We start from the raw sequence: 13,957 nt of genomic DNA on the forward strand, positions 1-13,957 counted from the left end.
CCCATGTACTGCAGGGTCCCTGTTCCCTGGTCATCTTTTCATTTCCCTGTTGTGTATGTTGTATCTCCCAGATATAGACATTGCTGAACAACTCATTCACAATGGCTAGGAAGATGGATGTGGAGGTGCCGGTGTTAGACTGGGGTGGACAAAGTCAGAAGTCATATGACACCAGGTTATAGTTCAACAGGTTTATTTGAAATCACAAGCTTTTGGAGCACTCCTTCATCAGGTGAAGGGAGGTGGGGTGTAGGTTTGTGCATCTCTCCAGCAGACCCTGAGTGTGTCGGACCTGGCTCTGAATGGCAGTCACCAACTTGTCCATGCACGTGGGCAGATGGTCCCATGATTCATTGCAATGGTGCAACTCTGAACAACAAGGGCTAAAGTGTCCCATTTACCTGTCTGTCACTCCTGTTCCTCCCAATGCATGTGGACAAAGTCTCTGAATGGCAAAACAATAGGATTCTCCCCTGCTGAGTCCTGACCAATTGCTCGATGCCCAAAAATCCTCTGAATGTCAATGGGTCTGGTTTTTCCAGCTATAGTGCTCTTGCAGTGAGGTATTCATGAAATGTTACCCCACACTCTCTAAACCTAATGTTCCCACCGAAATGTCAGAATCTGTGCCAATGGGGGTTGCCGGGAGTTATAATGCTGATGCTTCATTTGAGACCTTGGTATCTTGAGCTCAGAATACGAGGAGGCAGCTGCTTAAGAAGCTTGGCATTTCACTTTGGATGTAGAACCTGGAAAATAAAAGAGAGAGAATGCGTTGGAGCAAATGGTGAGCAGTGCTATGCACTGGATAAAACTGATGTTGGGATTATTGCAAGAATTGCAGTGGAATGATATGTGGTATTTATTTAGTTGACAAGACATGAATATCTCAGCATTCTTGCAGGAGCAGTCCTAGTCATCTCTTGTGTCAGGCCAAAAGCCCCAATGCATCCTGGACTTTGCCAAAAAGATATAAAATTAAGTGTAATGTTTGATTTGAATAGGGACACTTCTTACAGTACTATACTCCTTCTGCACCGTACTAGTGTCTGCTTAGACATTTATAGTCTTATTCCTGGAGTTGGACTTGAACCAACACTCTGTTAACTCAAATGTTAGAAGGCTGATTTATAAGCTACTGCTGTTTCCTACAACGTGTCCAGAGTTATTTTTGTTTTGAATTATAATGCACACTCAACCTCATCAACTGAAATGTTTTCAAACAATGTTTCCTGGAACATCAATCATGCTCTAAGATCCAACATTTTTAAAAAACCTGGGCTGACTCTCTCAGTAACCTTCAGATTTCCCACTGTGTACATCAACTTTAACCCAAACCCTGGGCAAAATCTGTAATCTTGTTGGATTTACTGTTAAGATAGTGAAGACGACAACCAAATTTATATTATGATCTGATGAGGGACCAGTAACTTTTTGTGATGAATGTGGATGAAATTTGAGATCATAGATATTTATTTAATAAGAGAATGGAATAATAAAAGATTCAGTGGACTTGAACAAAAAAAACTCTACTTTTTATTGTTCAAAATTAGAAAGCAAATCAATCTATAATATATGTAGACTATACATGTCAGATGAGCATAATGAAAATATAAATTAACACCAAATTGTGGTCAAACGCCCCATAAACTGCATTTTAAATGGTTGATACAATTGAAGTCAATCCCACTCGACATTAATGACACTATGGGTCACCAATTCTCATTAAAACCCATTTTGCTTTGCAAGAGATTCTAAATCTTCACTTTTAAACTTCTGCTTTGGAAACATCCTCAAAAGCCTCAGACTCAAACTTATTTAATGACTGCTCACATTTTAGTAGTTCAAGCTCTTCTCCCAAGACCAAATTTCCTAAGACTCCTGAGACTACTCCAACACACCTAATTACTGTCATAATATCAGCTTTTATAAGATACCTAAGTTCACCAATTTGCACTAAATTTCTTCAAGCTTGAATTATTCTCATCTGCGTCATGCAAATATTGCTCATAGAGTTCCTTTGCTTCAAACTCAGGTACATTGAATTATTGATGTCTTCCAGGACCTCTCCTTCCTAACTGCCTGGAATTTGCTCACAACACTTATGTTGACTGAAACCACTTTGTTTGAGCAGTCTCACAGCTTCAAGCTGCAACCAACATCTTGCAGTAAATGCATACCCTGTAAAATGAAAAGAGAGAAAGCTTCACCCATCTCCATGACAACATAGCCTGCTGTAACCTAAACATTAGCATTTACTGATTGCTTAATAGCTAATTTAGCTGTAATGCCTTTGGATTACCATTACTGCAATCTTTGCTGACAGTATATCTCCAGTTAGTCAAGTACCTGCTATTTGTATAGTATTATCTCTTTGAATCGAATTCTATTCAAGAAATATCAGTAACTTTCTGAACTAAGATTTGTATTATGTTCTGACAATCACAAGAGCCCAGTATTTTAATTACATTACTTTCTTAGCTGTTAATCTGTTAAAGTAACATGACCCCAACTTTTTAAGTGTGCTAGATGTTGGGGTGATTCATTTGGCTTTATGGCATTTTCTATTGTAATCTTTTATGTTGTAGATGTAAGTTTGCTTGCTGAGCTGGCAGGTTTGATTTCAGATGTTCCATCACCATGCTAGGTAACATCATCAGTGAGCCTCTGGTGAAGCACCTGTGTTCATTATGTTAACCTTGCATGTAATAGTCTACATATGTTTTAGATTGATTTGCTTTCTAATTTTGTACAATAAAACATAGTTTTTATGTGTCTTGGTCTCTTAAGGTGGGTGATATCATTTCCAGTTCTTTTTCTCAGAGGTTGGTAAATGGAGTCCAAATTGATATGTTTACTGATAGAGTTCTGGTTTGAATGTTAGGCCTCTAGGAATTCCTGTGCGTGTCTCTGTTTAGCCTGTCCTATGATGGATATGTTGTCCCAGTTGAAATGGTGTTCTTCTTCATCTGTATGTAAGGATACTCGTTATAGTTGGTCATGTCTTTTGGTGACTAGTTGGTGGTTGTGTATCCTAGTGGCTAGTTTTCTGCCTGTCTGTCCGATGTAGTGTTTGTTACAGTCCTTGCAGGATATTTGGTAAATGACATTCACTTTGCTGGTTGTTGGTAGGTTTGTGGGTCAGATTCATCAGTGGCTATTTCAGTGTGTTGGTAGGTTTGTGGGTCACCATGATGCCAAGGAGTCAGAGTATTCTGGTAGTCATCTCCAAGTTGTCCTTGATGTATGGTAGTGTGGCTAGAGTTTCTGGACGTGTTGCATCTACTTGTTTGGGTTTGTTGTTTAAGAATTGGCAGACTGTGTTTATTGGGTACCCATTTTTCTTAATTACGTTGTATATTTTTGTTCTGCTGCTAATAGTTCCTGGATGCTGTAGTGTGTTGTGACTCATTTAAATAATGTCCTGATGCAGCTCTGTTTGTGGGTGTTAGGATGATTGCTTCTGTCGTTAAGTATCTGGTCTGTGCGTATTGCTTTCCTGTAGATGCTGGTCTGCAGTTCTCTATTAATTGTTCCACTGTGACATCTAGGAAGGGAAGTCTGTTATTGTTCTTCTTCTCTTTTGTGAAATTTATGTAAGTAAGGATGTTGTTGATGTTGGAGCTACATACATTGTGCAAGGACTATAATAAACACTAGATCAGACAGACAGGCAGAAAACTAGCATGAACACCAACTAGCCACCAAAAGACATGACCAACTATCGCTAGTATCCTTACTAGTATTCTTTGTGACCTGCAACACATTATCAATGAGGATGAGCACCTCACCAAGACCTTTCCCCACCTCCACTACTTGCCTTTAAACAACCGCCAAACCTCAAACAGATCGTTGTTCATAGCAAGCTGCCCGGCTCTCAGGACAACTCCATACAACCCTGCCACGGTAGTCACTGCAAGACGTGTCAGAGTGTGGACACCTCCCACCTTGTACATGGCAGGTACTCATGTGACTCAGCCAACTTTGTCTATCTTATACATTGCAGGCAAGGATGCCCAGAGGCATGGTACACTGGGGAAACCGAGCAAAGGCTACGACAATGGATGCATGGGCACCGCACAACAATCAACAGACAGGAGGGTTCCCTCCCAGTTGGGGAACACTTCAGTGGTCCAGGACATTCAGCCTCGGACCTTCAAGTGACCATCCTCCAAGGTGGACTTCGGGATAGGCAGCAGAGAAAAGTGGCCTGGCAGAGGCTGATAGCTAAGTTCGGTACCCATAGGGAGGGCCTCAACCGGGACCTTGGGTTCATGTCACACTGCAGGTGACTATCATTGCACTATACACACACACAGACACTCCTACACACACAGGCACTCCTATACACACATACACACGGACACACATACACACAGACGTGCACACAGACACCCACACACACCCTTACAGACACACATACACTGCCACACTCATACATGCACCCTCTCACAGACTTAAGATACTCTGCACTCATTACACACACACACATACACTTTCTCACACTCACAACCCCCAACCCAGACAGACACACACACCATAGACAGACAAAGACCCACATGCACACATATATTTTTGGGGTGAATTTGTACTTGTAGGGTTACATTGTACTTTGCTCAAACACTGCATGCATGCATGTCAAACTCTGAGCTCAAAAACAGCATGAATTTATGTAAAACTCCGTTATCTCACATTTTAGATTAGAATCAATCTAAACATCATGGCATAGGCAGAGAACACATAGGGCTAACACCTTCAACATATTGGAGGAGAAAGTGAGGTCTGCAGATGCTGGAGATCAGAGCTGAAAATGTGTTGCCGGAAAAGCGCAGCAGGTCAGGCAGCATCCAAGGAACAGGAAATTCGATGTTTTGGACACAAGCCCTTCATCAGGAAAGGGCTTGTGCCCGAAACGTTGAATTTCCTGTTTCTTGGATGCTGCCTGACCTGCTGCACTTTTCCAGCAACACATTTTCAGCTACCTTCAACATATTGTCTAGCTATCACCATTGTTAACAGCTAACCCGAGAATGCAACTTTTTAAAAAAAAGGTTTTGTGATTTACACATGAAAGAAGTGAAACTATCATTGTATTCTAACAGATGAAAGGCTGAACAGACAATCAATTTTTCAATGTATAATTTCAGTTACATCACACTGTAAATTTTTGCTATAAATTCTATTTTAGGATTGAGCCTTCCACTATCACCTGATGAAGGAGCGTTGCTCCGAAAGCTAGTGTGCTTCCAATTAAACCTGTTGGACTATAACCTGGTGTTGTGTGTTTTTTAACTTAGTATCCTTACATACAGAAGAAGAAAGACACCACTTCGACTGGGACAACATATCCATCATGGGATAGGCTAAACAGAGACACGCACAGGAATTCCTAGAGGCTTGGCATTCTAACCGAAACACCATCAATAAACGCATCAATTTGAACCCCATTTACCAACTTCTGAGAAAAAGTACGGGAAATTCTATCACTGATGGTAACAGCTCAAGCCGCACAAATAGAAAGCAGGATAGGACACCAGTGCTTCACCGGAGGCTCATTGGTGATGTTATTTAACATGGTAATGAAAAGTCTGAAAGCAAACCTGCCAGCTCAGTGAGCAAACTTACAATCTAAACCCTATCCTGAGCTACAAATCTTCTCAAAAATCTTAAACTTTTATTCCTAACACTAGAAGTCATAGACTAAAACATTTGAACCATGAAGTAAATATTTCAAAACAGTACAGATTAGATTACTTACAGTGTGGAAACAGGCCCTTTGGCCCAACAAGTCCACACTGACCCTCCGAAGAGCAACCCACCCAGACCCACTCCCCTACATTTACCCCTTCACCTAACACTACGGGCAATTTAGCATGGCCAATTCACCTAATCTGCACATGTTTTGGACTGTGAGAGGAAACCGGAGCACCTGGAGGAAACCCACACAGACACGGATAGAATGTGCAAACTCCACACAGATAGTTGCCTGAGGCAGGAATTGAACCTGGGTCTCTGGCGCTGTGAGGCAGCAGTGCTAACCGCCCCGTAGATAAATTTATAAAAAACCCATATTTCACTGCATTTCAGCCTAAATCCTCATGTTGTTGATTCATAAATTATGAAGTTGTTTCTCTGCTTTGGTATTTTCCGACTCTAGTCTCATTAAAGAGGAACATCACTGTTAGTATAATTCACACAATGGAAATCCATTGTTGTCATTTGTTTCTGATAGTACTTAACAATTTAGACATTTCTCAACTTTTCTGGGCTGAATCCTAACAAAATCATAGTCTTACATGCTTATAAATAAAGAATACTTATTGATTACATATCTGATGTTATTCCAGAAGATTTCATGAATGGCATTTTGTCCAAAGCATTATTTTGAAGTTGAATTTGAGAGAATCTTGAAAGCAAATCTCCAATTTGGCTGCAGAGACTATAACATAGTGAAACCTGAGCACATAGAAAAATTATTTGAACAAATTCTATTGGGGTTGGAAGCCACGGCACAAAACCTGGTAAGCTTGCTCAAATTGCAAGGATTATATGTGCAAAAATTAAAAATGCCCAACTGATTCAGGGGGCTTACTACTATTAGATGGAGGCAAAGTCACAATGATGTTCTTCTGATAAAGGATGAAGAAATTCAGAGACAGGTTTCAGAATGACCTACTAAGAAGATGCAGAAAATAAATCTTGAAAATGCATGAACATCCTGTTGTTTTTCTCTACCTGCTTTGTCTAGTTTTCAACAAGATTTATTGAGTGACTTCATTTTAGCACATCTGTGCTACTATGGAAAATAGATGTACCATGAGCTGCTCTTAAAAAAAATCTACATCAACCTGTTTGATAAATTTATTCAAAAATGCTGCACCTGGTCAAATCATTATCTCTCTTTTAGAGATGCGAATTAGAATTCATAACCTAACAATAGTTTCCATAAGCAATTCACATCTCAGTGAAATGAAACTCATCCTTATTTTTGACTTTAAAAGAATAGTATGCCATAGACAGTTGCCTTTCTATAGCACAATGTGATAGTCTCTATGTATCTCAATGTATCCATCTGACAACCCCAAAAAATGATAAATCACATTGTCAGACCATTCTGGTTTAAGATAAAATGAATGGATTTATTCAACTTGGGTAATCATTTGGAATCAGAAAAATTCATTTAAAGAAGTCACATGCCTGACCTGCACAATACAGAAACAGTTTCAAAAATTACCAGTCTGAAATATTAATTATTCTTTTCAGCAACTCTTAATTGAGTAAATGAGGACATATGAATGTCTTCAGAGTATATGTAGAACCTAGAGGAAATCAAAGTATGAAATCTTCATTAGAGAGTGAATAGCCTGGGTGATGGATGTAAGAAGTCTTTTCTGTAGAGAGGGAATATTCTGCTTCTGCATTTTTATCAAGGCTGTAATGAAACCTTCTTAGTGTTACAGGCAGTAGGAAAGTTTGTGTGTGTGTGTGTGTGTGTGTGTGTGTGTGAGACAGAGACAGAGAGAGAGAGATTGTCACCATGTTGGGCAGTGATGAATTTAGCTATACTGCTGGCAAGGCAACTAAAATACATAGGTTCCTTATAGGGGTCTCAGCAAGAAGTCAAGAGCTGTTGGCTATCTCTCTGCTGTTAGAACTTAGGAAGAATTCCAGGACTTAGTAGACCTCTAAATGTGAGGATCAGGACTAGTGTTCCTTTTAATTTTCTTTTTGGTGAATGTGTTTTCAAAGCCAATGGAACAGGAGTTGATACCGCAACTGATGTGCTGACACCAATTGCTGTGTGCAGAACATTGGAACGGCTGCATGTGCAGGGAACATTGGTCAGGTCACCAGCATGGTCCTGAGAACTGTGGTTGTTCAGAAGAAGTAATGTTCTACTCTTCGGTTCATGCAGCTGTGAGAATGGGATGTCCCATAGCAGGATTTGCTTTGTGAAGCTGAGAGAGATTAGAAAAATGTACAAGATATACTAGCTTGGTGGAACTAGCTGTCTGCAGACTGTTATGAAGATGTTTCATTTTAATAGTAATTTATGGGCTTGAGTTTTGAAGCATTGTGGAAAAAATTATCATTTAAGGTTTTTTTTGCCTGGAAAGCCCAGTGTCAGAGACTTGGGAGCAATAAACAGGATCTTCAGAGTCAAAGATTTACAGCAGAGAAAAAGATCCTTTAGCCCATTGCATTCATGCTAGTAAAAAAATAACCTCCTAACCACTTTAATCCCATTTTCTAGCACTTGGTCCTTAACTTGTATCCCTTGGCATTATCAGGGAATATCTGAACACTTCTTAAATTTGTGGTTCTACCTCGACCACCCTCAGTTCCAGATTCCCACTCTCTGGGTTTTCCTCACATCTGTTCTGAACCTTCTGCCCCTTACATTAAATCTATGCCTCCTTGGTCGTTAATCCCTCCATCAAGGGAAAAAAAAATCCTCTGGTTTACCTTATTTGTGCTTCCCATCATTTTATAAATCTCAATCATGAACCACGTCAATATCCTTTGTTCTAAGGAAAACGATTCCAGTCTATTCAACCTTCTTTATAACTGAAACTCTGCATTATTGCATCCAGCATTATTGCATCCTTCCTCAAATGTGGATTCCAGAACTACATAGACCTGCCCAGATAATTACCCCAGAAATAGGATGCTAGTTAGTACATGGTCTAACTCAGAGATTAGCCAGTGTAACTGAACTGAGCACCATCACTTATCTTGACCAAGCAAATATCGATTATAACCTAATTACTCCCCTGACATAACTACTCCAGAACGGACCATCTGCCTGACCCAACTCTCTTTTCTACAACCTTCCAAACCTCCCGACATGATCAGACTCAACCACCTTAGCTGACAAGCGTCCAATCCACTTAACCTTCTTAACCATCTACAAACTGACTAACCACTGTCCATACCAAGGTACAATTAGCCACTCCAGGACCAGTCAGAAACCTGACTCAAATTGACTACCCTCCCTTATCAAGAACAGCTCCCGAACTGACTGTTAGCCCTGGTCCAAGCATCATGTTAACACCACCTCCTCCCCAGCCCAACTGCACACCAATCCCGTCTTCCCACTCACTTAGTCTTTATTAGATGAAAGTGGGTACTGCAGATTTTAGAGATTAGAGTAGTGCTGGAAAAGCACAGCACCATCCAAGGAGCAGGAAAATTAACATTTTGGACAAAAGTCCTTCATCAGGATGCTGCTTGCATTTCCAGCACCACTCTAATCTTTACTCTTTATTCGACCGTCACAGTCACACTCACTTGCCCACCATTCACCCACACAATCACCACACATTGTCCCATCCACTCACTCAGCCATTTATCTACCCACTCATTTATTTGCCTACCTCCCACTCATTTTCTCAATCACCGTACACCTATTCATTCACCTAATTACTCATTTACTCACCCAGTCACTCACCTACCTATTCTTCTTTCTCTTATTCATCCATGCCCAAGCACTCATCAAACTTTTCACTCACTGATCCATTCATCAACCCACTGAGCCTCCTCTAAGGTCAGTATCTCTTTTCTGAAGTGTGGAGACCAAAACCACATGCAATACTGGAGGTAAGGTTTATACGAGGCCCTATACAACTGCAAAAAGACATCATTGCCCCTGTATTCAAATCCTTTTAGAACAATAGGCAATGAATGCCATTCCTACTATCTGCTAGCATTCAGTGACTGGTGTTGAAGTGTTATGAAGGTGTAGGTGTGTACTGTACCTTTAAGAGAGTGTAAGCTGGCACGGACATAAAGAGGTGCAGAGTGTGCTGAAAGAATTTAAAATGCAACATTTGGTTATGAAACCAATAGTGCAGCTGAGTTGCCATCGTACACAACAAATTAGAATTTAGCCAATCAGTTTAAATTATGCCCCAAGATACCAAAGTCCAATTGAATTTGAATTTAGTGTTTTGATGACATCAAACCAATGAAATGATCTGATGTTTTGGAGTATAAAACTGGATATTTTGAACAGTTAGGGGGGGAAACTTCCAAGAAAACTAGCAAGTATAGACTGCTAGCCAAATAGCTCTCTGAAAGATACCTGTCAATAAGAAGAGTTATGCAGCAAAAGACCGAAGAAGAGGCAATCCAGGAAAAACCAGACAAAAACCTACAGAGTGAAATCTACAAAGGAGAATCAACAAATCTGGCTGGTTTTGAAACTCTTTTTTACAAATCTTAATTTGGGTTTTTTTTTAATCAGACCAGTGTTGTGGAGTGGGAGGTAAAAGATAGGTTTAAGAGAAATGAGTTGAAAATAGCTGTTTTTTTTAATGTTCTTGACTTAAAGAATAACATTGTTAATTTTTACTTTAAATAGTGACCTCTGGCATAGTTCTTTGCCTCTCGAAACTTAACAGATTACAATGTGAGGTGAGCTTCTCTGTGTGTCGGGTTTAAATTAGCAGAGGGGTTTATACCGTGCCTTAACAGAAGGATATTTATCCCTTTCTGCATCAACATTTCACAGTCTACCACTATTAAAATAACACTTTATTTTGTTTTTCATACTGAAATGTAAACTTCATATTTGTCCATGTTATATTGCATCCGCTATATATTTGCTCCTTCATTTGACTTGTCTCAATCACTTTGAAGCCTCTTTACATCCTGAACTGGAATTTATTTCTCTCAAACCAATCTTTATCCTTTTACCTCTTTAATCTTATTTACCCTATGCCAATTTGAATGTGGCTCAGGTACTATTCTGGAGATTTGTGATTCTGCTTTTAATTTATCTGGCAGAGTGGCTCAGTGGTTAGCACTGTTACCTCGCAGCACCAGGGACACGAGTTTGATTCCAGCCTCGAGCGACTGTTTGTGTGGAGTTTTCACATTCTCTCTGTGTCTGCGTAGGTTTCCCCTGGGTGCTCCGGTTTCATCCCACATTCCAAAAGATGTGCAGGTCAGGTAAATTGGCCATGCTAAATTTCCCATAATGTTAGGTGCATTAGTCAGGGATAAATGTAGGGAAATGAGTCTGGATGAGTTACTCTTTGGAGGGTCGGTGTGGACTGGTTGGACCGAAGAGCCTGTTTCTGCGCTGTAGGGAATCTAATCTAAAATAAAAGCTGCTTATAAGGTTTAGAATTAAATGTGATATTTTCAAGATTGCTGATGACACAAAACTGGGAGGAATTGGAAATAAATCAAAGAATGCAGATGTAGTAATGGACTGCAGGGTAGTCTTTGGTACATGCAGTATGCATTAATTTACTTGTGGAACAACATAGCACACCAGAGATTACAGAATGGACTGATTTAGTTTAAATATCTACATTGCAGACTTTTACACTCAAAAGTGCAGAATTTCCAGGAAAGCTTTTTAATGTTTTGAATCTATTTATGAAGTCTTGTTACGACTGGGAAATTCAAGTAAGAAACTAAACTTACTGTTCAGATCAACTCAAAATTCATTTTAGACTGTGAAGTATAAACAGAAAAAAAAACTGAATCTACTAATGAGGGTTGTGAGAAATCGATATTAGCAAGAATTTGCATAACAGCAATGCTGTCGGCTTATTAGACAAAATATAATTAGTTTTAACAGAAGTATTGGAATTGCAAATGCATTTTTACATCTCAATGTAAATTCTTTTTCAGACTGTTTAGCTTTGTATTCCAGTCACAAAATGACAAAAGTCCATAAAGCATAGAGGATTTCCTTGTTCAGTTTATGTTTTATTTACACTGTCCTTTACCAATAATTTCATACCTGTGGAAAGTGTATCACTGAGTAGGAACTGAAATAAGAGATATGTTTAATCATGGTCTTCAATGTTGCAATTGTCTACAATCTTTTCGGTGTGAGATTAACCAAGGCCCCATCTTGCCTCTCAAGTGGGGGCAGATAATCCCATGTACTAATTGAAAAAGGACAAAGAAACTTTCCCAATGCTCTTGCTGACATTTATTCCTCAACAAGACTGAGAACCAAGGATTTAGTCCCTTATTTCATTTTCTTTCGTGAAATCTTGTTGAGCACTACTCAGCTGTCATGTTTCCAGCATTACAACATTGACTGCACTTCAGATATATTATTTTGACTCTAAAATGCTTTGGGATTCCCTTGAGGTAATGAAATAGAATCATACTGTACAGAAGATGCCTTTTGGCCCATCAAGTCTGCACTGACAAAACATACCCTATATTTACACTTTCCAGCACTTGGCTCAAGCCTTAGATGTTATGGCACTTCAAGTTCTTATCCATCAAGTTTGTAAAGGTTGTGAAGTTGCTCGCCTCTATTACCATCCAGGCAGTGCACTCCAGATCACTGTCTGGGTGAAAGTTTTTTCTTCAATTCCCCTTTAAATCTCCTGCCTTTCACATTAAAAATGTGCCCTCTTGTTATTAACCCTTCAGTTAAAGAGAACAACTGCCACCCTGTCTGTGTCCAGTATAATTTTATACACCTTCATAAGTTCATAAATTCATAAGATATAGGAGCAGAATGAGGTCATTTAGCCGATCGAATCTTCTTCGCCACTCAATCATGATGGATATGCTCCTCATCCCCATTTTCCAGCCTTCTCCCAATGTCCCTTCAACCCATTAACAATTAAAAATATGTCGAACTTCTCCTTAAACTTACTCACTGTCCTAGCATCCACTGCACTTTGGGATAGTGAATTCCACAGTTTGGGAGAAGTAGTTTCTCCTTAGCTCTGTTTTAAATTTGCTACCCCTTATCCTAAGGCTATGATTTGTCATCCTAGAATGCCCCACAAGAGAAAACATCTGCTCCATGTCTATTTTCTCCATACTCTTTATCATCTGGAGTACGTCAATTTGATCTCCCTTCAGTCTTCTAAATTCCAGAGAGTATAGGCCTAAACTATTCAACTTCTCTTCATACGACAAACCCCTCATCTCCGAGGTCAATCTAGTGAATCTCCTCTGAATTGCCTCCAATGCCATTACACCTTTCCTCAAATAAGGGAACCAAAACTGTGCACAATACTCCAGGTGCAGTGTCACCAATACCTTGTATAGTCATAAAAATACCTCCTTCCCTTTATATTCAATTCCTTTAGCTATAAAAGCCAACATTCCATTCACTTTCTTTATTATCTGCTGCACCTTCATGCTAGTTTTCTGTGACACATGAATGAGGATACCCAGATCCCTCTGTACATTGCATCCTGAAGTCTCACCTCTTCTATATAATAGATTGCTTTCCAATTTTTTGACCAAAATATGTGACCTCACATTTATCCATATTAAATTCCATCTGCCACATTTTGGCCCACTCTCCTAACCAACATATATCCATTTGTAAGGTTCTTACTTCCTCACTGCAGTTTACTGTCCTGCCTATTTTTGAGCCATCTGTAAGTTTGGCTATAGAGCCTTCTATCCCTGTATCCAAGTTGCTAATATAGAATGTAAATAGCTGGGGTCCAAGGACCAACCCCTGTGGCACCCCACGATTTACATCTTGCCATTCAGAAAAAAAAATTATCCTGACTCTCTGTCTTCTGACCATCAACCAGTCATCTAACCAAGCTAATAAATTACCCCCACTCCCATATGTTCCAATCTTGTGAATTAACCTTTTGTGTGGCACCTTATCAAATGTCTTCCAGAAGTCCAAATATATTACATCTACAAATCCCCATTACCCAATTTCTTGTTACATTTTCGAAGAACTCTAGCAAATTAGTCAACCACGATTTGCCCTAATAAAACCATGCTGACTTTGTTGGATAAAGTTTTGACTTTTCAAATGTCTGGATATTGCTTCCTCGATAATTCCTTGATGTGTCCAGGGAATTTTGGAATATTGCAATCAATGGATCCACTAACTCTGCCACTACTTCTTTTAATACACTAGTATGTAGACCATCAGACCTGGGGAATCTGTCTGCTCTCAATCCTAATAGTTTGCTAAGTGCCTTTTCCCTAGCAATAT

At 39.6% G+C, this 13,957-nt stretch overlaps 1 long non-coding RNA gene across 1 annotated transcript in view; it reads right to left on the reverse strand.

Moving 5' to 3' along the window:
- Positions 1–670: 670 nt before the first annotated feature.
- Positions 671–13,957, reverse strand: part of LOC132816918 (uncharacterized) — a 183,239-nt gene continuing 169,952 nt past the window's right edge. Inside the window, exon 3 of the long non-coding RNA XR_009644830.1 lies at positions 671–749. This is a non-coding gene — a long non-coding RNA (uncharacterized LOC132816918). The remainder of the gene's footprint in view (positions 750–13,957) is intronic.

This window comes from Hemiscyllium ocellatum, chromosome 6 (genome assembly GCF_020745735.1).
Source record: "Hemiscyllium ocellatum isolate sHemOce1 chromosome 6, sHemOce1.pat.X.cur, whole genome shotgun sequence".
Lineage (NCBI taxonomy): Eukaryota > Metazoa > Chordata > Chondrichthyes > Orectolobiformes > Hemiscylliidae > Hemiscyllium > Hemiscyllium ocellatum.